Source organism: Pseudorasbora parva, chromosome 21, assembly GCF_024679245.1.
Source record: "Pseudorasbora parva isolate DD20220531a chromosome 21, ASM2467924v1, whole genome shotgun sequence".
Lineage (NCBI taxonomy): Eukaryota > Metazoa > Chordata > Actinopteri > Cypriniformes > Gobionidae > Pseudorasbora > Pseudorasbora parva.
Window position 1 is genome coordinate 23,367,168 of NC_090192.1, and position 26,147 is coordinate 23,393,314.

Consider the following 26,147-nt stretch of genomic DNA (forward strand, 5'->3'; position numbering starts at 1 on the left):
TTGTGCTTGTCTGCTGCTTAAAATGCTCGAGTTACAGCAGGATGGATTCTGATTTGCTGTCAATGTTTTTATTGACAGAAAAAAACTGTGGTGTGAACTCTGCTAGTCATTGTTTTTAAGAACGATTTTTAGAACTATATCTTTATCATTATCTTTAGTTATAGTCCTTGGTGTGAACAGGCTTTTAGGCTGCAATAAAAAGGAGACCAGACGTGTCAATTCTTAAAGCCGCACTTGGCTACTTTTGCTCTTGGGGTCCCCCTACAGTTCAGGGAACTACACTGCCACCAAAATGGTCGCATATGCGACCTTTTAAAATGCCATTGCGACCCGAATTTCTATGGGGTCGCAAATGTATCACTGATTATTTTTGTACCTACCTTATGTTTTAGGCAATATACTATGATTTACTATGAGCATTTATACAGAAATGTGTATTTTAAGAAAACGTTTTATAACGTGCTCTGAGCATTCAACACATCAAGTTCAACCCCGCGACCCCCGCCCCCTCCCAAAATGTAGGCGAGACGTACGTTGATTAAAAATAATATAACCTCTCGTTAAGACACACACAGCAATCGCATATATATCTCAACATATCCTACAATCTGTACGTGTTGAAATTAAGCGGACAATTGACTCATATTGTAAGAAGGGAAGTTCAAGTGTAACAACCATCACTTGATGTCGATGCGACATGTCAAACGGAGCCTGTGAGTGGGAATGATGTGGCTGAGAAGGATTCGTCAGGGAAAGCACAGGCGGGAAAAACGAAACGGACATATGAATTTCGACACCAGTGGCTCGAAGAATAAGTTACCAGTGGTTAAGGTACCAAGACGGGTACTAAGTTACTGTAAATTCTGTGGGCCATCAATTGCTTGCATGACTGTCCAAATTTGTAACTGCGTCAAAACAATTCAAACACGAATCATTAACGTTAGCCGCCACGTTTACATGCACACTTTTTTGTCATTCCAATTAAAATAATTACGATTGAAAGATTCAGTGGACTGTTTACATGAGACGTTATCTAAACCGAGCTGACTTTCAATCGCAATCATCACAGAGCAGTTTGTCTGCCGCTTCAGAAATGTCGACGCTTCTCTCCAGCAGCTGAATGTGTTCACGGATGCCATAGCAACTCTCAACAGCCACCAGGACTTACACGGTTTTATAAAATATATTTATTTGTTGTAAAGTGTAATAATCATCTCAGAAAAAATAAATTCTTCTGTCAGGAGCAGTTGAAGTAAAAAGTGCCTGGGACAAACGCTGTCAAGATGAGAGGATGTAGCCAGGCTATGTCTGTGTCATTATGCCAACATTATCTTCATACGTTCTTAAGAAATAAAAAGTTTACCCCTCAGAAAAATAAACTTTCCTCTCAACATTATAGCCTGCGTTTGAGCGCGGCGCGCAGTCAGTAGTGAAGGCGCGCGCTGTGTATCACCTCATATAAGGACGCACACTGAAAAGTAATCCGGTCAGGTCATTTAACATGGTTACATTTTTCATGAAAAGGTTTATCCCACCCCTCTCAAACTGATTACAATTTCATTCGGTTTGGGCATTTTTATTCAGATTGAGGTGTGTATATGGAGCATTTTCATTTGGATTGGACTTTTAAACCCATTATAGTGCTCCATGTAAACGCACTGAAGCTTCACAATGATAGTATTTTTCTTATTATTTTATTATATTTATTTTATTTTTCCTTAAGAGTTCAGGAGTCTGCCCATCTGTGCCCACCACAGCATGTTGAAATGCAAAAGAAATTCATTTTGCACTTTATTGTGTACTGTATTTTTTATTGCAATAAATCTATCCCAACCAGAAAGAAAACAAGAAGGCATGTGGTTTAAAAGATGGCAAGTAAAAAAAAAGCACATCGCTATGCAATACAGTTTCATTATTGTTCATTATTATCCAGAGTGGCTTACTATAAATAATTTGTGCGACCAAATCATGTTTTGTGCCAGTAACTGAAAAAGTTAGTAGCGCAAGTGCCACCAGTGGAAAAGGTGTAGTTCCCTGCAGTTTGGAAAAAATAATGTCCTCAACTACTGTCGTAAGAGCTGCCATCCTACAACAGGGGATGCCATCGCGTGTGTATTTGTTGACATGACAACCCTGATAGCCCTGAACTAGTGATGCGCGGGTCGTCTCATAACCCGCGGACCCCGTATGTCTATTTAATGGTCGCGGGTGCGCGGCGGGTTGTAAAAATATATACAGTGGTGCGGTGCGGGCCAAATAACTTCATAAAAGTGGCGCCGCGGGTTGGTGCAGCACTAGCTCCCCTGAACACTGCAAGAGGAGTTCAGAGTTCTTCTGGCGGCGTGTGTGAAATGTCTTCATCCCAGGTACAGTCAGTGGCTTATGTTTCAGCATGTCTTATGAATATAATTTCATGGGTTTTATTTTTTTCAAACGCCAAATAATCACGAGGCTCACGTTTACAAGCCAGCGTCATTATAGTAGTCTATTAGTTACCGTTTTACAGAATCTATATGATACTTCAGTTCAATGTTTGAGTGGTAGGTTATCACCATAACAAGCATGACAGCATCGGTCGGGCGCGCCTCCTTCAGCTCACGCCGACGAGCAAACGCTGGGCACATGTTGATCCTCGTCCTGCCTTTAATCACATCACTTTCTCGTTTCCTCTTATTGCTTTCCTCCAACAAAACCTTTTCTTTCTTATTTGTCTCTGCTGCTTCGGACATGACTATATTATCCGATGAACAAAGTTGGGCTCGCACGTCTGAATTTAAGGAAGTGTGGGTGTTGGTGGAAGTGACGTATATGCCGTAAAGCAGTCGAATTTTGTAGTTCTTTTTTTTCTCGGGTTACTACCCGAAACCCGAAGTTTAAAAGTACGATTAAAATTGATACAGACCCCATCAGGCTATGGCAGACATGTCATTCAACCTATTGTAAGTCGATTTATCATCACAAGAGTCTTAAAAAATATATTATGAAGGTTGAAAAGTTACCTAGTGCTGCTTTAACAAAACATTTTAATTAGGGCTGAGATAAAGGATGCAGCAGCAAATAGGGTAAGAAAAGGGTAACATTAACATTACTCTGAAAAAAAGTGCAGTTATAGCCTACATATACCGTATTTTCTGCTTAACTTTTTTTTAGACTCCAGGTCTAAAGAAGTGCGTTTTTACACTGAGACCATTCTCTGCATTCTAAGTCTGAGCACAATTCTGAATTTCGAAGCTTAAGAGACATTAACAATTATTTGAAAAACATCTAAGACCTTTGACCACATCTAGTAGTCTGCATGCTCTGTTGAGTAGGGTTTCACTAATAATAAACGTACATTTGCATAAAGCATGCATTTGTCCATACCCATGTTGATTAGAGTATTAAAAACTTGAAACATTCATTTAAGGTACATTTAAAACTGATAAAAATGTGTGATTAAGTTGTGATTAATCGTGAGTTAACTCATGAAAATCCTACGATTAATCATGATTAAATATTTGAATTGATTAGCAGCCATAATTTTAACGCAAAGAAAACAAACATAAATGCAGCCTAAACAGAAACGTGTCAGGGCTTGGAAGGACACTCAGCATAGCACAGACTGTCAAACTCCATGCCGAAAAGACGATGGCCTAAATCAAAACACACACTAACAGTGTCAGTGACATTTAATTCCGTACCCAACAAATGTCAGGTGTGTTGACCACGCCCTTTCCAAATGGCACCTACAAACACACACACACACACACACACACACCAACACACACACACACAAGGCTGGGACATCACACTGCAGCAAATTTTGTTGCTGGACATTTGTAAAGTCACGGTGTAAGCAGATACACAAAATCTTCCTTTAATGCTCCCAAATCATGCCTGTGCTGCTGTTACCTGAGACTTGAGTGTTAGAGTGTCCTGAAATTCCCTCGGTACGCATGAGGCACCAAACAGAGATAGATATCCTGTGTTTATGTGGCTGCATGTATTAATGACTGTCGTGCTCCATGAAGAGCCTGATGAGATTAAACCTGGTGAACGGATATCCAACCAGGGAAACCCTGCCAGGTCTTTCCCTTGACCTCCACAAACCAGGGTTACCTGGTTATACAGTAAGCTGAAAGATTAATTTAGCTAAAACAGGTAAACTACAGATCTAATTTAAGATGCCAACATTACATCTGAAGTGAAAATGTAAGTAACTTTTTAGCTTATGGTCTCATATAGGCCCCCAAAGAATTACAACCCTCAACATAGCTAGTAGCCTATGTAAAGTTTACAATGAAAAATAAATAAAAAATATAAAGAAGTTTACAAAATAAAAGAATGTTTTGGCAGTTTGTAATGCTTTAAAATAGCACACAGTCACTCAAAGAACAATGGATCATTTATGATCTGGAATTATCCTGGAAGTCACAAAAAGAAACTTAAATGCCTGCCAAAGACTAATCCTAGTCTGTCCAGACTTATCCAATCAGCTCTGCGATCTCTAAGAACAGGAGTGGAATTAGATGGATCCGTTATAAGGTGCTTACCAGGAAGTGATAAGCAGCTAAATTCTCTTACCATGCTTACATCAGCAATATCACAAACATGTCATACGTCCTGACAAAACATCAAATCAAAAACTATTGGTAAACTATAAAAGGTAAACTATTGGGTATTCAAGGTGAAAATGATGGCATCAGTTTACTGATTGTGATTATTTTATTATATAGTTTCTAGTGATGGGATTTACCAGTCCCTGATCTTTCTACTGTGAGCCAAACCGTGAATAATAGATGCATAATAGAATACATGCAGTTTCACAAATTTATAAAGAAACATCTTTATAATTTAGTCTCTTAGAAACAGGATAGTGTTACCTACCTTTCGGAACAGCCTCTGTGTCAGGCATGAGATTAATTATAATGCTGCCTCCATAGGCAGCTCATAGGATTCCAAAAATGGAGAGTACTTCCGTGTCCCAATTCACCTACTTGCACTATCCCCTTAAAGTATGTTTTTTTTTTTTTTTTTTTTGTGAAGAAAAAAGTACATACTTTTGATGTGACTTTCATGTGGCGAACTCTTTTAATGTGTTTGTAATTTGCATAGTAATGCATTTAAAAGTTAAAAAAACAAATGTATCAATTTCACAATGCTGTTATAACATTGAATAAGATATCTTTGTCAGGTTAGACACTGATTATTAAATCAAACCCATTTATCTAAACTCTCTACTTAACCATCAGACTTGCTCATCCACCATAACTATAATAATTATTATAGGCATATCTAAGCTATAGGCTAGTGCAAATCTATCTGTCATTAATATGGCACATCTGTTAACCAGAGACTCTGGTTGAAAGAGATGGATTTACAGACGTTTTCAGCCAACAAGCTGTAAACGGCATCTAAAAACAGGGTGGTGGGATAAAGCTAGTTTCAAATTACGCTGTGGCTCAATATTTGCAGCTTCCTCTAAGAGCAGAGAGGAGCCATTTGTGCTCCCAGTTCTGAAGGAAGCTCAAATATCACATAAATAAAGTATTACTCTTCTTTATATTTTTGGAAGGGAAGGTGGAAAATGGTTCTGATTTAGAGCCACTGACACTGGTAACAAGCTAATGCTTCAATGGCAATGATATTATAAGACTAAATGTGCAGTCAAATTAGGGACAATTTGGTGAATTCAAAGCCAAAACATTTATTGTAAAATATATAAATGAATAAAGCAGATCTGACACAAAAGTCGCTTTGAACCAAGCAACTTTCTGTTGGTCAACTCTACATGGTGACAAACTTGAACAATTACAAATTTAGCATGCCAAAATCCTTCACCCACACAATACATTTTAGATTGCATGTATTTCTATTGAAACTCATTTATTTCACCCATTAAAATGAGCTAGGCCTAAACAATTATGTGAGCCACTATTATGCCATTTTATGTAGTTTTAGAGGTCTCCATCAACAGGTTTACATGCAGTTTCATTTTCTCATTCATCTCATCTTGTGATGTACAATGTTCAATGATCCTCAAACGACTCAAGGTGAATCATTCTCTCCAAATCCCTCCTTTCCACGAGCCTATGCTGCTCTAACTAACAGCAGACTGGGCCATCTGACCATTGGTCTACCGCGTACAGTGCGTATTTCAGAAACAACTGCTCATTGCCATAACTGAACTACAGCTCCGTCCGGTGGCTTTCCTAAAGCTCAGTGATTGTACCCATGTAAAGACAGTAACAATGACACCAATCCTAGCACAAGTCCAAATCAATTAGCACGTTTACACGCACACCAGTAAGCTGATACTTACAAATATCAGCTTATTGAAATAACCAGTTTTCCTCGTTTACAGGCAAACCAGTAAACTGACAACGCAAGTAAACCACGTTTACATGACTTTATAAATAAACCGGGTTATTTCCTTGTAGTGACGTCAAAAATAATAATTTTCACATTTAACTCTTAGTATTCCAAATATTACGTTAGTTATGATGTTAAATAAAGCCTGCACCGTGCCAGCAGGAAATTTTCAGCTCATATTATCCCTCATGATGCATTTAGACTGGACCTCTTCTACTTCTGATGCATGAGATGAGAACACATCTTTACAATTTTCTGGGTCTAAAAAGAGTGATACATGTCCTTATTTCATGCAAAACGCTAGCTCTGTCTGGATGCATTTAAATCTGCTCGAAGTTTGCGTTTTTGTCACCTATGCTATGTGCACTTCAATAAGCCGACAGAAAGCAGCTTAATGTGTTTACATTAGGGATGCACGATATTGGATTTTTGCCGATATCCGATGTGCCGATATTTTTCAGCTCATTTAGGCCGATGCCGATACCGATGCCGATATATGTTTATTTTTTCCCTTTGTTTGGAAACAACACCATTTTGAGTAAAAACTTTTTTTTTCATTCTGGTTTCAGATTTCTGAGGTATCCTTACTAAAAGGATTCTTGTTGAAGATAAATAAATGTTAATAAAGTTCTTTTTATGATAAGAGTATATTAAAAGCTCTGAAAATAACAATAATAAAGTCAGTAATTTTTCACCCCAGATGCAGCTGTAACCTAAATATTGTATTTTTGGATTTAACGTTTGTGCACATGAAGTGGGGGTGGCATGACATCCATTGATGCTGTCTTTTAATTCTACAATTATTGTAGAGCTCCTTGGATTATTTTTCATCATCCATTTCGTAAAATTTTATTACAGATTAATACACTGTATATAAAAGTATTTAATTTACAAGTGTCATGCTTGTGATTTATGACATCATTACTGATTTGTTTATTCAGAACAAGAAGTAACTTCAATTTATTTGTGTATTCTACTTTTCATTGCATTAGTGTAACAACAGCGCCCCCACTATATGTATAAATATATAGCGGTCTAGCGGGAGGGCACTAGGACCTGGAGGAGCTTCTGCTGCTGTGGAGGCTGCCGCACGTGCTAGAGAGTGGGGAGACGCGATTGGGCTTGTTTTGGGCTAGTTTTGTTGTGAAAACGTGGCAAATCTGCTGCTGACTGTCACGTCCTTCTGTACGTGCATTCAGAAATTCAAGGCAGCATTTAAAAACAGCCAATATAAATCACTGTACATGTAATGTATTGTCTTGTTTTCACTTGAAGAATGACTGCAGTGCTGACATGGTCTTATCGCTGTAGCACTCCTTGCACACGTGAGTTATTGCAGGCGCATATCAACACGTTATCATATCGGCAAGGCATATCGGCATAATGTTTTCATATCGACCGATGCCGATTTTTATATTTTAAGCGTTTATCGGCCGATTCCGATGTCGTGCCGATAATATCGTGCATCCCTAGTTTACATGCTGCACGAAATTGGGGTAAGAGGCAAAAAACTACCTGTCCCGATCTGTTTATGCTTACGCCGTTTATGACCTTACTCCGATAAAAGAAAATGGGTTACCGCGCTTACATGACCATGTTCATTGTCGGCTTATTAGGCATAATCGGCTTAAGAACGTGCATGTAAACGCACCCAATGATGAAACACTGGAAGAACTAGTTATTCAACTCGAACCTTGAGCAGGACGTTTCTCACTGATGCTACGTTTAAAGTACAGTATGAGGTGTGCGTGCCTATCAACAAACCTGTATGTGTGTGCTTCTAATTTATTGCGGTCCACGTGGAAACTGTATCAATAATAGTGCATGCATTATCCGAGAACTAATGTGAATGACTCATGGAACATTAAAGTTTATAAAACAAATCTTCCTTCATCAATTATCTTTACTAATAGGAAGAATGACAGACAATCTTCATTAATAGACAGTTTTAGGTAATAATGGCCCCCAGCCGCAGATTTACAGAAGTAAATCAGTAAGACAGTAATAACTTGAGTTAGCCAGTTAGCAAGATACCTAGACAATATGAAACACAAACACATTGTAGAGCACCGCGTCATCCGCTGCAGTGTTTGAAGTGCTTCAAGTTTTCTCAGATGTCTACACACACAATAAGTGGTCGGGCAATATGCTAATGTTTCGTCTTGACGTCACAAGGAATTGGCTTGGGCTTTGTTTAAAAAAACTATTTGTTTAATTGACTCAGAGTCTTACATTTGAAAGACAATAACTTTATCTTTCAGATTTAAAACTTTGCTTAGAACTATATTACACACTACATCAATGGTAATTTTCACAAATCCATAATAGGGATACTTTAATAGTGCAAAATCTCACGGTAATAAAATTATGCACAAAATTTACACAGAAGTGATGAAAGGCAATCAGAATTATGAGATATCACATGCTAAATTGCTTTGACTGGTCACAAGATATGCATACCCACTGTATGTCCATAAGCTTGACCCTTAATGCCACGGCCATCCTCATAACGCTTAAAGCTGCAGTAGGTACATTACATGTTAGGGCTGGGCGATATGGCCAAAATGTCATATCCCGATATAGATCATTTGATATCCCGATAACGATATACATAACGATATAGCAATTTTTCTGTTAATTCTGTTTATGAATAGTCTATACAAAATTGCAATGTGGAAATGCAGTTTGAAATGATATACAAAACAAATAAAGGTAGTATGGACTACATTTTTATTTTATTTAGAACCTTATTTTCATGCAAGACTGTTGGTAAAGTTAACACCTGCCTAGGGATGTTAACCGATGACCGTTTGACCAATGGTTGACCGTATCAACGTTAACCGATCAAAGTTGTCGGTTAAAAAAAAAAAGTGATCTCTAAATTAGGCTATTATACAGTGAACTACTACAATTAGCCATTTCATTCCAAAATATTTTTGTGTGAAGTGAACATATTCCTCACACTCAATTTTTCATAACTCGCCTGTTTGTACTTAATAAACCAATAAAAACATTTGACACGAGGTCACAGCGTTTGGGTTTGCGCGCTCACAAGGTTTGCAAAAAGTAAACAGGCAGACGACAGTATGAAGCGTGCATTTTGCTTAAAATGGGCTTACTTTTGGGAATACATCTTGGAAATTACATCTACATTTCAGAGTTAACACATAAGGTGTTGATCGTCTTTCTTTATTATTGTTAGCACTACCTCGATCTAAAGCGGCGTCTCTTCGGAGCTGTCATTTTCTTAAATGAGCCGCGGCAATGTTTCAAATGAGCTTCTTACACTAGACAAATGCCTTTATTTTCAGCGCGATCACCTTGTACCCAAATCATTTCGAAGCTAAGGAGCCATTGTCCTCAGATTACAAACAAGCTCCTCGGTGGCGCATTTGCGGGACTCATGTTTCACGCTGTGGGGGATTTAAAAAAAGTGACGTGAGTGGAAGGGAGGCGGCAGCGCTAGGACAGTGCGTGTGTGTGTGTGTGTGTGTGTGTGTGTGTGAGAGAGAGAGAGGGAGCGCGGCTCGCGGCCGTTATTTCAAATAGCGCAGCATATTTTAAACTAATCGGTTAACCGGTTTCAACCGGCTAATGAGGCTCGGTGGTCGGTCAAGAAAATGTTTAGTTTTCGCCATCCCTACACCTGCCATTAAAATATTTCAATATATGGCTATATGGTGTGCCACACGTAAAAGCCCGTTGCAGCGTCTGTGTCTGAAGTTTATTTTGAGCGCTTATGCCACCACTCTGGCATAATTACTCTGAGAATTACCCTGGTCTGAACCGCGTCTACTACCGTCTTCCTCCATGTTTGTTTATGTATTGCAGCGTGCATGGGCATGCCGCATAGACAGTAAAAGAAATGGACGGAGCGTTCCCATTGACGTCAACGGCGAAAGAATGAAGTCAACCTAGGGGCACTCACTTCCTGATGGCTGAGCGAACTGCGCAGGCTCAGATTGAGCTTGAGGACGTAGATGTGACGTGAGCCTCCTGTCTGACAGCTGTGAGTCTTCTAGTAGATGTGGAAAGCGAAATCTGAATCACGTTGTTTAAATATTTTCTCCCGTTGCTTTTGGCTCACTATGGGCTTCTCCCCATTCTTTCCCCTTGACTTTATCAGACTAGTCTCCAGGACATGTCTCCACGTCCCCCCGACTGCCTCATAGACAGTAAAAGATTGCCTGCGAGCATCTCCTCAGGTCTATACGGTAATTTCTCAACTGTGCGACAGAGTCGCGTTGGTTATGACGCAATCGTTAGCCTATTTTTACAAAAACAGCTTCTGCGGGGCGATAGTGTAAGATACAAGGTAATGGAGCCTTTTATACATTGTCGTGTTTCTTTAGAAATAAACAATGGACAAATGGAGTCTTTAAACGTCTCAGATGTAAAGTTATTCACTGTCAAAGTGACTCAAAAATGAATGGGAGTCAATGGGATGCTAACAGCAGGTGATGGCTTGGTTAGCAATGGCAGCCCCTAGGGGTGGAACGCTTTCCGAGCACTAGATTACCCCCTTGGCATGCCGTGGCGTGAGGTGCATCTTGACGTAAAATTCTGCCGTAAACGCCTTATCGTGGCGTAAGCGATAGAGTCTTATATAAAACGATAGACATTTTCTATCGTCCAGACGATATATTTCGTCATATCGCCCAGCCCTATTACATGTATTGCAAAATACATAATGTTTTGAGGACCAAGTTTGTAATCAAAGTATGGGCAGGCCATAGTCAAATGTAAATCATATTGTTGATGTTTTGTCTGTACCAGTGAATGTGTCATAACTGTTTATCCGCCGGTGGCCCTGCCCGCGCGTTAACGGCAGGGCTCCGTTGTGATGGGGGAGGAGCTGTGGAGGGAGGGCTGTAGCGCTGTAGAGAGCAAGGGGGAGTGACCTGTGAGTTGTGCTTGATCAAATTTTCTAAGTCAACGTTTTATAAAAACTCCCTACTGCAGCTTTAATAATCCTGTTACACACCCATAATCATTCACTTCCTTTTGCAGATTCCATGTTCATTCATTTACAAACAAATACAAAATCTAGGCATGGGGAAAACAGTGAGAAATTTAGCAGCAGTAGACTGAGGGTATGTAGCAGAGATTAAGCCTGGGGGCTTGGCTACTGCTGAACTCAAACCTGGGGTATAGTGTGGGGGGTCTGGAGTGAGGCCCAGTGTTTTGAGTGAGACCTCAAAGAGCCGAGGCCAAATGCAGCCAAGCACCACCTCAGACAGCTGCTTATAACGAGCGGATTTCTGACAGGCACACTAATTGTACAAACTTCCATATAGGCACATTCACAAAAGACAACACACACACACACACACACACACACACACACACACACACACACACACACGTCTAAAGACTCTGAACACGAAAAGAACCAGCAGCAGAACACAGACGTGCCAAGAAGAATAAGACACCATGTGAAACTGTTGCCAGTATTATCAGCAGCATTCCGAAGAAAGCTCAAAGCCAAGCCAGCAAAAGTTTCAAAGTGCAGGGCTAAATGTTGTAGAGGAGAAGAAGATTGTAAAGACAGGACTACATTAGGGCTGGAACAACGTGTTGGTGTAATCAATTACATCGATCACACAAATTAGTCAAATTGGGTGGAATGCATAGATTTTTCACACTATTTATGATCCCCAATATTGGCGGCTCTTGGAAATGCTGAAAATTATTACAAAAATAGAGACAGATATATAGTTTGAACATTTTTTAAACAGAGGCAGAATAAAATGGTGCTCTGCACGTCGCTCTGTAAACCGAAATGGCTTAGGCCTACCACAGCAGTACAACTTCTATACAGGAGCATTTGAAAAAAAAGAAAACATCCCTGGGCTTTCTTAACTCAAAATGACGGAGTGTCTGGTAAATAAGAGTATTTGGATTATTACAATCAACTTTTACACAGCACTAGAATACGATTGTCCGTCTCATATTCTGTGCTTAATATGGCTGCATTCATACAGCATTCTGCTTTTTACAAGCTGCCATGGCTGCAAAGCTCTCTACAACCTGTTACAAAAGCATTAAATGCTGTTGTTGGTTATTTAAAATATCTAATGGATGAACTTACACCTCGATTGGACTCAATTAATTAAGTGCTGTAGATCGTGGTAAAACTTCCCGGTTTTATGGACACCGCTATGATTACTGCAATGGTTAGTTAAAATGTGGTTGTAGCTGTTCCATCATACAGCCGAATTACCATATTCAAGCAGCTACTTTAAATCTCCTGAATGACCAAAACATTTCAGGATTCACAAGCAGTTGCTGCTGTAAATCCCAAAAAGTGACTGAAAGCAGCTATAGTAAACACATTTCCTAATTTGGCCTACACTGTATAAACATAATCTTCTGTGATAAATAATATCATTAGGTATTTGGTTATTATTTATCGGTCAATCAACCAGCTATTTAATACATTATTATTGGGGGGAGGGGGTCAATAGATTAACCATGAGGGGGGAAAAAACAATAGAAAATGAATTGATTAGAATATAATTGTTTGACAAATTAATATAATATAATTGCGCTTTTTGAGTTATTCGTGGTCTGTTGAAAGTACCTTGTTGATGCTTTTACACTTTTAAATGTCCTTTTAATGCTCGATGGTTGAAGGGTGCGTAGAATAAATGTCATGTAATTGTAACCAGTATAAATTAAAAAGGTATTATTGAAAGTCATACAGTTTTACAAATGACATGAAGGGGACTAAATTATAAGTCCTCTCAAAAATACAAATGCAGGTTTACAGAGTAACACATTATATTGTTTTAGTCTTTCACTCTTGTTTTAGTTCCTCTATTCTTCACGATGGTATCACTAAATTATTAAAAAGCAGTGCTGAGCAGAGGAGGTTGGTTATGATGCATGAAGTAGTCCATGGGAAAACTCTCATAAATAAAACACACTGGGATAGAACCACATATGCGACATCTCCAGCGATGTTACACAAGCCTGTCCTAACACGCTTGACTCTCCACAAGTTTTGAACTTGATAAAAAGAACGATGCATTATCAGAGACTTCACATCATACTACATATTGACTGGACACTGCATGCTCGGATCTGACTGGTGGAAGATCTTCACTTAAGAGTCAAAAAGACAGTTTGCCATTTTTAATATTTGTAAGGCTAAGGTAAGCCATGGGGGAACCACCACGAAAACGTTTGGAACAACAAACCTAATTACATAATTGTGTTGTCAAAAATATGCGAGATATGTGAGGCTAGTTGTCTAATCCATTCAATGATACTGCTAGTCAACTTTTAAAAAAATGTTTTAATTCTTGCCACTTTTAAATCACCATCATGTTAATGGAAAGTTTTAAAATTCACTTTTTTTTTTAAAGTGTATATCTGGAGCGTAAAAACAAAATCTTAGAGATATTGTAAGTGTTCGCTTTTATTTGTGGCGGGTTCAGATAAATGTTCACTCGAAGATGAGCAGGGGATAATATTGTATGAAATTTGGTGAGATTACTTTTATTTGAGGAAATCCATCTATAATAGGCTATTAGGTTTGAACTTATTGCCTATTGATTTAGGGGTTTTGAATAAATATGTCTAAATGGCTAACATTTCTTAAGCAAATGCTTAAGTTTAAAGGAACTCTACGTAAGAAATGTATTTCAATTAATCATAAAATGGCACAAATATATCACTTGACATTAAGAAATCATGTTAATTTCAAATACTTGTACCACTGACAACAGTAGTCCGGCCAGGATATTGTCATTTAAAAGTTGTTGTTGCAGCCCTCAACTGAGGTTGATGTTGACATGTGTTTTGGCCTGAGGCGTCACCCTCCACCTATCGACCAATCACAAAGTCAGGAGTGTTTCGGAATCCGGGTTGCCAGATCTGCTCTAGTTACCACAGCTGCAGCTACAAACGTTCCTGCTGATCCTGCAGCCTATCTGGCAACCTCGAGTCACAGGGGAGGGGGAGATAGGATACACATCAGTCATTTGAAAGTGATTGCAGTACCAGTTTTGGCCACAATCTTACATACACTTCCTTTAATATACAATGATCATAATGCAAGGCAAGCAAATTGCATGTATCCAACTTTTTTTGTTTGTTAGATTTGACAGTTCATAGATTTCCAAAATTTTAATTTAAACGTTATTGCAAACAGTCGTTGTGCATATCCCTAATTTTGCTATCAATACTGAAATATCTGAAACGTTTCCAATACTTATTTTCTGCAGTATCGATACACTAACACCAGCTGTGCACTCACACCATGCACCACTGAACTATACAAGTTGCATGCACAAAGCCACCTCTCAAACAGCTTGTGAAACTCAAGTACCAAAATTAGTAGCTTACGCATGTTGTGTAAAAGTATTGGATCTTTTCATAAACTGCAAGCTGCTGTCTGTCATGTTAATCAAAGAACAAAGCACAAATAAAAACCCTCTCTGCTCTTAACTAAATAACTTCTGTCACTTTAATTGTAATCATTAATCTGCAGCCTATTTAATTTTGCAATGAAGATTTATTTCTTAATTTCTGTAGTATTTTTTTTTAACCTGAATTACCTGTTTGCAATTTGTTTAATAAATTTGCAACTGAAAATTATGGTGTGCAACTGAACAAATATTTAGGCACAGTTGTGTGAGTGACCCAATTGGTTGGTTCTCATTAACAGATGTATAATACAATCTGAATAAAAAGTACAACTCCCAAAAAAAGCATCAAAACTGAGCAACAGTTCATACTGCGACCGGCTGCTTTTCTTGCCTTCAGTGCAAAAAGTGCACAAAACGCATGCAACTTACTACTTCAAAGATTGTTAACAAAGTGAAAATGGTGTGCGTGTGACGCAGTCATGTACACTTACCAGACCATCTCATGCTGCTGCTGTTTCTTTGCAGCCAAATTAACTGGAAATAATCAGTTTTGGATTATCATAAATCCTCATAAACAAGGTCTGTAATTGATGAGGGTTTGGGGCAAAAATGCCACCAAAATTATTATTATTATTATATATTTGTTTATATGTTCTTACTTTATTTCATTACTGAGCGTTTACTTGTGCTTTTTTAAGAAAATAAAATGTTACATTGAAGAAAAAAAGTGTGTCAATTATATATCTTAGAAAGAAAATCTCTATTGGCAGGTCACACTTACAAAAAATTAATAATAGAAAATCTGCCAAGAAATTTGCAAGCAGTGCATCTCTACATCATAGTGCTTTCCATTTCAAGAGTTTATGAGCTATGTGTTGTATGAGCCTCCTGCATGTCTCAAGAAGCACCTTCTTTACAGCCTGCCTGGGGTCAGCTTTCACAGGAAGTGCAGAAGAGGCAGAGACATGACTGGTCTGCAGAACAGGAGCACATATATCAAGTGAAGACCTATTGATGACTTTACAAGAGGTGAATTTTGTATGTATGCTGCCACTATTTTCTTTTTCCCAAAGTGAGTTTGAGCTGGCAGTGATAAATCTGAAATGTCTATTAAACAGCAATGGCAGCACAACATTTTCTTATCGAAGTAGTGTACAATGAATAACAGACACAGGCTGGCCATATGGGAAATACGCAGCAGATCTGTGAAATAATGTACATGTCAGCAAAACTGAACCACTGAGTCAGATGCTGCTGTATAGTCTAAAAGCAGCAGAGCTCTTTGAAACGAACACCTGAGCTCTAACACGCTGCAAGATATATTGATGACAAATGTATTACTGCTAACAGTGCTCTGCTGGGTATGACCTTCACACCGCATTCTTTTAAACGACTGAACTGCTCACTTACTTCCCCCTCAGTTAATGATGGGGAACTGAAGCCACCGCACTGCTCATATTTATACTTTAATAAAAAAAACAAAATCCAGAGCGAGACCCAAGGCTCGACAATAAGGACTGTCCGATAGGCTGGGGTCAATGTGAACGAAGCTTGAGACAGTAGACCGAGGTCACTATCCGGATCGGGCCAGTGCTGCATGCTCACCAAAGTTCATCATTTGCACGTGCTAAAGGGATACTTCACTGCCTTTTCATATTAAACTATGTTATTCCCTTAACTTAAACAAGTTGACACACACCTCTCTCGTCTCAGTGTGTGCTCTTAATGGCCCTCATTTATCAATCTTGCGTAGAAACGGGTGTATATGTTGGCGTAAGATTATGCTTACACTCCTCTCACCGCCTGATTTATGAAACTGTGCGCACCTCTGCAATTCAGGTGTACGCAATACTTGCCCTTGATAAATCCCGCGGCTGAAAACGATCGTCATTAGAATAACACGCCCCTATATATTCAAGTCTCCGCCTCCCGCACGCCCTCATTTTACGCCATGGACACACAGAAGACGGCAAAGAAACGAAACTTCTCAGACGTGGAGATCGGGCGCGCTCAATCATCTCTTTAGTCCACTTAGTCAGGGCACTGATTAGCAGTGTTGTGCAAGTTACTTCCAAACTGTAATATATTATAGATTACTTATTACTGCTATTTAAAAGTAATTCATTACATTACAATATTACTGTCTCAGAATTGTAATGCGTTACATTACTCCTGTATTACTTTTGAGTTACTTTCACCAAAATAACTTCAGAAGTAGCTCTTAACATTCTAAAATGTAGGCAGAGAGCATTTTACATCCAGTAGAAGGCGATATGATGAAGCATAATGACATGGGCCATCCAGGCTAACAATAGAGAATTGGCAAAAAAGTGAATGCTCAAGACAATGCAAGAAATCATGACGATCCAACCCTGTTATAAGTATTATTTTAGAGGTAAAGTGATTATCTGGCAATATCTGGGAATAGCTTGTGTTCATAGACACAACAGAACTGTGTAAACTCTAAGTTATGACAATATGCGCATTTGTTCTTTTCTTATTGTTGCGACATAGTTATTTTGGTTTTAGAAAAAGGTTGTATTTGACTGCATTTGCATTTGACTAGCCTACGTTCTTGTCCTTATCTCTGATAAACTAAGCAATGCGCATCCATCTCGCGAATGTACAGTAGGGATGAGACGGTGGGGACATTTTCCCCCAGTTAATCAATGTGTGATGACAACACCGATATCTGGGCTTTTAAATCACTATTCTATTTAACCGAAAGGAACATCGCACGGCCGCTTGGTCATTAACGGGAGCGGATGCAAAGCGAGCTTTCAAAGAATTCTTATAAAAGTTAAGCTTCCATATGAACTGAAAACGCGCCAGTGCGCGCACACCGTGATTGACAGCTCGTTAGTAAATGCGCGTTCTGTGTGCGGCCAAGCAGATTTTTAGTTTCGGTTTAAAATTAGCCTATTATTCTTAATGAAATACACAACACAATGACAAACCTTTAATAGGCGCTTTTACATTTTACTTTGAAACCAAATCTTCCGCGATCATCTGTCAGCTCAAGATCACATGTTCGGTTCATGCTTCCGTTTTTATTTAAACGGCCTGTTCTCTAACTGAACTAAATGACTGTATTACTATAAAAAATCTAAATGACGGTGTCACGGTGTGCAGTAGTCTTATTCTGTCATCTTCACCCAAGTGTTGTTTATAGGCATTAGACCTATAGTTTGGCTCAGCAGCGCGCGCCTCGTCTCTCGTCCGTTCTTTGACGCGCTCGCCGTTGTGCTATTCTTTGAAACGACAGAGCCTTTAAACCTTCTTTAGCCACTTTTCCAGTGCGAGCACATAGACTGAAATCATCCCTGCGGCACTTCTGTAAAATCCGCAATAAACACGTACGCCTCCACTGGACTATGTCACACAATATCCAAATGTACACCAGCAAGAAGGAGATGAATTGAAGTACTGAATTGAAGGAAAATGAAGTAAATCGCTATACAAAAATATATCTGTCATTTAGTATTTAATTACTAACCTGGACACCACACGCGGCTATTGAATGAACACGAACAGGTAATAACTTGCATTTTTCATGCGTGAATGTATCACGCCTTTTTTTTCCTTTTCCTTTTTCGTTTTATTGTATTTTTTTTTTTTGGGGGGGGGGGGGGGGGGGGGTAACGCAAGCATTACTGGAAATGTACCGAGTAAAATATTACTGAAAATTGATTAGTAATGCCTTACACTACTGCGTTACAGCAAAAAGTAATAAGTTACTGTAATGTATTACTTTTGTAATGCGTTACTCCCAACACTGCTGATTACATAAGTCAACGGGCTGACTCCCTGATCAGTGCCCTGACTACTAAACTATTGAGATGATTGAGACGCGCCCATCGAGACCATCACCAGGGAAGAGGAAAAAAACCCGAAATTGTTTTATTTGGGAGTTTAAAGAGTGGGATTAAAGGCGCTCACAAAATGACCATCACAATGCATTATTTTACAGCACGTTTTGAAACAATTAGCATTTAATTTCGTATCACGGCATGTATTGGGGTGTACAATAGTGATGATGATGTGATGTGGAGTAAGATTCATTCACATTAATAATTACATGACAATTTGTAAGATTCTTCTTCTTCTTATTATTATTATTATTATTATTCTTAGTGACGCTTGTTATTTAGAAGAAAATGCCGTTTTTATTGATTTTATTATTATTTAAAAGAAGAAGGCCATTTTTATTATTTTGTCAGTCTGAATTATTTTAGTCCCAGTCCGTGCGCAGCTGCTGGGCCAGGCGCGGGCGTGAAACGTCAGATAAAGCGCACAGGCTCGCGACTGGAGGAATACATATGCCTACAGATCAAACATTTTGGTAAAGTCACACAAATTAAACATTGACGTTCATGTTACACAAAAATAAACACTAAATGTTGTTGTTGTGGTTTTTAACAGTGGGTCATATAGCATATCTTGTCAGTGCGTTTTGTGGTGTTAGGAATTGCTTTTATGCACATTTTCCCACTAACTCAAACGTGCGTACACCACCTCCTGAGCTGGCGTAGGATTTGAGCGTTCCGTACGCCAACGTCCATATTGATAAATCTCGAAGTAACCGTGGGTTTGGGTGTACGCAAGGTGTACGCTGGAAATTTGGTGTACGCACTTTTGATAAATGAGGGCCAATCTCTCTGACGCGCGGTGATGATCTGATAGCATTTAGCTTAGCCCACTAACCCCAGTTCATTCACTATGGTACCAAACAGAGATCAAGTTAGAACTACCAAACACCTCTACGTGTTCCCTATTTAAATACAGTTACGCCAATAGTTGAGCGATCAAGTATGGTGACAAAATAAAACGTGGCGCTTTTCTAATCGGATTAAAAAGGAGAACTATAATGTATGGCGGAATAGCACTTCTGAGAGTACTTCGGCTCGGCGCAGTAAAAAGTCCCGGCCGAAACATCCTCCCTCACATCTCCCTATTGACAGAAATGAGAGAGTGAGGGGGAGGTGTGAGGAAAGATGTTTTCGGCCAGGACTTTTTACTGCGCCGAGCCGAAGTACTCTCAGAAGTGCTATTCCGCCATACATTATAGTTCTCCTTTTTAATCCGATTAGAGAAGTACATCGTTTTATTTTGTCACCATACTTGATCGTTCAGCTATTGGTGTAACTGTATTTAAATAGGGAAAAGATGGAGGTGTTTGGTCCTTCTAACTTGATCTCTGTTTGGTTCCATAGTGAATGAACTGGGCTTAGTGGGCTAAGATAAATGCTATCAGATCGTCACCACGCGTCAGAGAGATTAAGAGCACGAGAGAGGTATGTATCAACTCGTTTTAGTTAAGGGAATAACATGGTTTAATATGAAAAAGCGGTGAAGTAACCCTTTAAAGGACAACTCCGGTGAGAAATGAGCCTAGGGGTAATTAACAGATGGTTACAGAGTAGATCGTTCTCTGGGATGCGTTTTCATGGAAATCGAATGTAAAGAGTTTTATCTTTAAAAACAGATTAGCTTAATAGTCGAGTAAGATCCCTTCAGTGTGAAAAGATGGATCTCAAAAAACATATAGTAGCTGATGGAAAGGGTTAAAATAAGAAAAAGGTGCTGGAAAACCAACGTTTTCACACACACAAAAAACATGTAGGGTACCCGTGTGTGTTTTTTTCTAAAGAACACTGCAGCAGTTTAATTTCTCAGGAAAAACAAGGGATGAAAAAACAGCCATGGATAATAATGCACAGCATCATGTATGCAAACCTTTGAACAGGGTAATTTTTATAAATTCAGCTATTTGTCTTGTGGACTAGTAAACATATTTTATGTATGTTATCTTATTCAGGAGAGTACTAAAGAAATAATTCTGTATGATCCCTCAAATAATTAACATTTTACAAATTCTTCAAGGTGCATTAAAACGTTCGACCACAACTATGTATAAACTTTTGTTTAAAGACGCTAAATGCAGCTCAAAACCTCTCACATCACATTCCAAGACCTTTCTCTTCCTCTACGTCGACCTCACCACTACAGAAACAACAGCAGAGGAATGCCAGTAACGTTGGGCCACACACTGAGCCAGCTAACACACACATTAGACACCTGTTCTGCCACTGTCAGTTTAGATTACTACCCCCACCCCACCCACCCAGAACAGAACAGCTCTTTTGCATACACCCAGTATAGAACAATAAAGAGGTCACTTCCTGTGAATTGAACAATTGAATTGTAATATGATAGTGTGTGTTGTGCGTTTATAGTTGACCACTTAAATTAATCTCTGCAAAAAGAATAAATCCAATCCACTATTCCTCTGCTATACTGGAGTCCACGTCTGTCATGATGCCAATGAAATGGAGCAAAATCTTCTGTTAAATGTCTCTTCTCACTTATGCTCACGTGTGGATCGTGGTTCTTACACTTCTATGCTGCTGACATAATTCTGTTTAGGAGAAGTAAAGTTAATGTATGTAGCCTGAACAGCCAGATGCCTTTACACTCGGCTGAGCTGCGTTTTGTCTCAGACTTGGAGGATGTTTAAACATGGTCATTATAGCTGTGCAATAAAAGTGCATTAAGTGACCAAATGCAAATACTCTCTGAGTGCATGTTTGTATTAAAAAACATGTCACAGTTTGCTTATCAATGTTAGATTACATGTACATGTACATGTTTACAAGACACATCAGCTTTGTTCCAGGCTCAAAACAGGCGATGACCTGAAATGATCTATGCACACATCAACTCAGTTTAACTCACCAGTGATTTTTTTCCTCTCCACTTCAAGTGTATTTTCAGCCCTTCATATTTCACTAATCCTGCAGGACATCCAAAGAACACATTCCCTCCTTTCGGTACACATTACCCACGGAATTCAAAGGGATGTAGGGAATTCTTTGCATTAGAGTCTCAGAAAACAGTTACGCTAACTGACCTCTGAGGACTTTAGCTAAAGTCACACATAAGGCATTGCGTTCCCTCTCGTGTTTAATTACTTGCATTCTAAAAGGTTACAGCCGTCAAAAGTGGGAGCGATCAGGATATGGACTGTAACATCAGCCTGTCAACTGACACTATGAGACGACGAGTGAGAGTGTGTGTAAAGAGGTCAAGAAGAGGGGAATCAGTGGGAGTGCAGACAGGGCACTTCTGAGCAGTGATATCTGACACAGCAGATAGCAAGTCTCAAACAAACCACTGTCTCCAGCGTTTCCCACAGGGCAGCAGGACTGAGAAACCTCTCACTACCTATTGAACAAAGGTTAGAGTGCATTCGGTCATTTCATTACTTGAATACTTGACCGTTTTCACTAGATCACCTTTGCTCGCAGTCACAGAAAAAACTGTGCCAAACATGCCAAGAAATTCATAGTACAGTTTATTATGTTTTGCATTGTTTCTCTGTTTTACCAATTGTCCACGTGGCCTTATCAACTAGGGTCAAGATATGATATGCATTGCACAATGATCAAGAATTGCAAAACACACAACCTAGACCAAGGGTTTTCAAACTTTATGTGCCAAGGACCCCCAAATGAAGAACCTTCCTAAATAGTGACATTAAAAAGGCAACATTGTTTCCAAGCTAAAATTTGTTATACTTAATGTTGGATGTATAAACCTGAAGAAGAACATTTTCAATTATAAATTATATGTATTAGCAACTTTCACAAAAAATTCAAGCATACCGCTTACGCACTGTGTTAAGAATACCGCTTTACAACCCCAGTGAGCAAGATAAAGGGGTATTTTGAGAAAAACTCACTAAAAAGATACAAAGCAAACAATACTGGCAAGTATGTGTTTACAGCAAGAAATGAGAGAACCATTTAGAAGTTAAACAGTTATTATGTTCAGTACACCAGAAATTTTCTGGGGACCCCCTTATAACCTTCTGCAGGACCCCGGTTTGAAAACCCCTGACCTATATGACATTTACTTCTATTTTAGTATAAATTGTAACTGAACATAGCAATTGTTTGTGCATATTTACTTAATTCATATATAGGCTACTATATATGAATAGATAAATAAATTCATATGTTCATGTTAACTCATGTAGTTAACTATAGCCTAATTGTAACAAATGAAACCTTATTGTACATTGTTACTGATAATAGTTTATCTAACTTATATCTAACATGCCTCACAACAACACGCAGCACTTTTAGCTCTAGTGGAAATAGCAGAGAACAGCACATGGCTGGTTGTAAACTCAGAAGCAACAGCACTAGGTGAAATTAAATAAAACGATCTGACACACATTCACTGATTGTTGTCAGACCAACCCTAGCAGTGGAGCACTCACGATGAGTGATGAGTTTGCCCTGTTGCACGTACGGGGTGAACCCACCCGGTGATGTCAGTGTCAAGCTCCGCGTCAACACTATGTTGAAATAAAGCCGAAGGGTAGTGGGCTCGTTTCATTGTTTCTGTCTGTCCCATGTAAGCTCAACGGTCGGGTGCACTTGACACAGAACTCGCGCTGTCAAGTGCACCCGACCGTTGGTTTCGGGCAAAACCGGACACACAAAAACAATAAAACAAGTCAATACTCGAGTTTTAAAAAAAACTCCTTTTAACACCAACCTCTAGAACTAAACATTTTATATTTGTAGTCATGCTTATATATAAATAACGTCGTAAAAGTCTGCGGTGCCTAAAGATAAATAAGTTGTCATTACTCACTCGAGCTGTGTATTGTATTTGGGAAGCCCAGTCAAGATGTCTTGGGTTTCTTGGGCGGTCCCTCCAGAGAAAAAAAAAGTTGCTTTTACTTTGCTTTAAAAAGGTAACAAAATGAAGCTTTTTACTAAAATATCCCAGGTTTGAGTATGTCTTTGCGTCCAAAGTGTTTTTCTTTCCAGGCAAAACGCCTCGTACAATCTGCGTTCAACGAGGAAGGCGGGCGGAAGTAATCCATTTCTTGATTGGACGGTTCACTAAAATAGGGCGGGACCAAAGTATAATCCTGAAATCTGATTCGCAGTTACATAATCAATCATATGCCACACCTGCCCTTATTCTCTACAAAATGATGCGTTATTATAAGAGGTCTACAGGGAGAGTGTGCAAACGTAAATAAATCATAAAGAGACGTGTTTCATTGTTGCTGTGAAGAAAGTATTTTGTAAGGGGTAATTTCCTCAAATTAACGAGGAATTATTCCCTTATAGTTCAGATGACAGAACACCTGTCTTTCCTGTTCTAGAGCACGTACATGACCGCCAGTTTTTTTTATTTGAATATCTCGCCTATTTATCTCTAGTAACTTGACTTGATTCGTCTCGACACGCTAGTCCTTGTTGTCTCACTCAGTGGTTTTCTTCAGTGAGGAAATGTATAACGCAGACTGGTTTGACAGGTTTGAAATAAGACAATGCCTCGTGGCTTCAACTTGGTTCAGTTTCAACGAGAAAATGGAGAATGTTTAGTTAATCTGTTAAGAACAAATAACTTTTAAAATGTTATCGCCAATGTTAAGTTTTAGAAAGAAAGAAAGAAAGAAAGAAAGAAAGAAAGAAAGAAAGAAAGAAAGAAAGAAAGAAAGAAAGAAAGAAAGAAAGAAAGAAAATCATTTTCTTTTGACGTGCGTACAGGGCCCAACACTTACAAACTAATGCAACACGTTTACATTAAGATTACAGCACCCTCTCGTGGTCGACATATGAGATTGAAGACACTTATAGGAAGGCTAAGTAAAGTAAAGTTTGGACATTTAAAGTTTGATCATTTCTACTTGTCCTTCATAGTATAATTTAGGTTCAGCCATAAAAATATATTGAAATAAAATAAAACAAGTAATAATTAAACATCAGCTTGAAAGTTATAATAGGCTACTAATCATCACATGTTACTTACCATGGTTACTAATAAGCAGAAGAAGCAACAGCTTGGTAAAACTTTTGTGGTTTTATGGTGTAAACAGTGGGGGAGGGGTAAATATGGTTATGGATATATTAATTTTGTTAACACTTTACAGTAAGGTTCCATTTATTAATATTGGTTAACTAACACTGAAAACATATTCTGAATCATGTATTACATTCAAGATTTCATTTATTTTGCATAATTGATTCTTCTGAGGGTTTTGGTATGTGCTGATAATAACTCATAATGTCTTATTTGGACCAAATATTTAGACCAATTTAATTTAACTAATTAAAGATTCATTGGTAATATTTTAGAATGCTATAGTGATGATGTGACTTACTTGTACCTTTGCACTGTTGTACATGTAAAAAAATGAGTGAACTGATTCTGGAAACTGTATCTGCAGAGAGGCAGCCGAAGTTCATATGAAAGGACACAGACAATTGGTGTGCTGATGCACCTGCTTCCATTGTTAGAATAAAACAAACAAAAGAGGACGTCACATCAAAAGGTTCTTTCTGAGCATTACAGAGTCCAAAAAGCTTGTCTAATATTTCTTGTGAAATGTATAGCTTTGTTTAGTGTAGCTTATTTGTAACAATTGTCATAATTAATTCATAATTTCTCTATCAAAGTAGGCCTAGTCACAGGTGGAGTGTCAAATTAAAACATATAGGATTTTTTATTCACAGATCTATATAAATAATTCTCTTTACAATGTTAAAATGAGTGAAAAGTTAAAGAAAGAAATGAAATGACAATTATAATGTTAAAATAATCATTATCAATGTGTTCATTTAAATTCACCTCTGGTTAATCACTAAGGCCCGGAATCACAGACAAGGCTTAGATTAAGCAGGCTTTAGTTCAATTGTAGCATTTAAGTTGCTTTTATAAACGCTCCTTAAAAGAAAAAAAGAAAAAAACATTACTGGTGTGCATCTTGAGACAAAACAATAGCACTGACTTAATTTAAGAAATGTCAGTGCATGTTGCTTTCAGTTAAACCAGCTCAAATATGCATTTATGTCTGGGACTATAGGCTTAAGCCTACAGAGTTATAAGCCTATATGTTAGATTTATACTATAACTTGATTATAAAAAGAAAATGTAAAAATGTGTTTTTGGACAAAATAAAAATGGCTAAGACCTTTGATGTCATATGGGGAGAGTTGCACACATTCTGTGAGAAGTCAACAGTAAGTCATGCCTTGATATAGCAAATATGAGACAAAACCTAAAATCTTCTGGTCGATCTGCAAGTTAAGATCTTTGCCCTTTAAAAGCACAATAGAACAATGACCCAAAGCACTGACACTATTGGATGACAACAAAAGAACTGAATTGAGCTGTCACTATTGTCTTCTGTAGAGCTGCCTTTGAAATCGTTTCATAATTGTTGTATTGTATACAATAGCCTACAACCTATAGGCTTCTGTAGAGCTCATGTTTAGTTTAACTGATTCACTTTGCAACATCGACACTTTCATTAAACCAAATGTAATAAAAATGTAACTTACTTGAGCTGAATAATGAGTAGGCCTATATTGTCCTGCAAAGAGCTGCTTTATA

At 38.5% G+C, this 26,147-nt stretch overlaps 1 protein-coding gene across 2 annotated transcripts in view; it reads right to left on the minus strand.

Moving 5' to 3' along the window:
* mpp7a (MAGUK p55 scaffold protein 7a) overlaps positions 1-23,594 on the minus strand; it is a 170,927-nt gene extending 147,333 nt beyond the window's left edge. For both annotated transcript variants that reach the window (XM_067429567.1, XM_067429566.1), the window contains exon 1: positions 23,391-23,594. The gene's annotated coding sequence lies outside the window, so the exon portion shown is untranslated. The remainder of the gene's footprint in view (positions 1-23,390) is intronic.
* Positions 23,595-26,147: the final 2,553 nt, after the last annotated feature.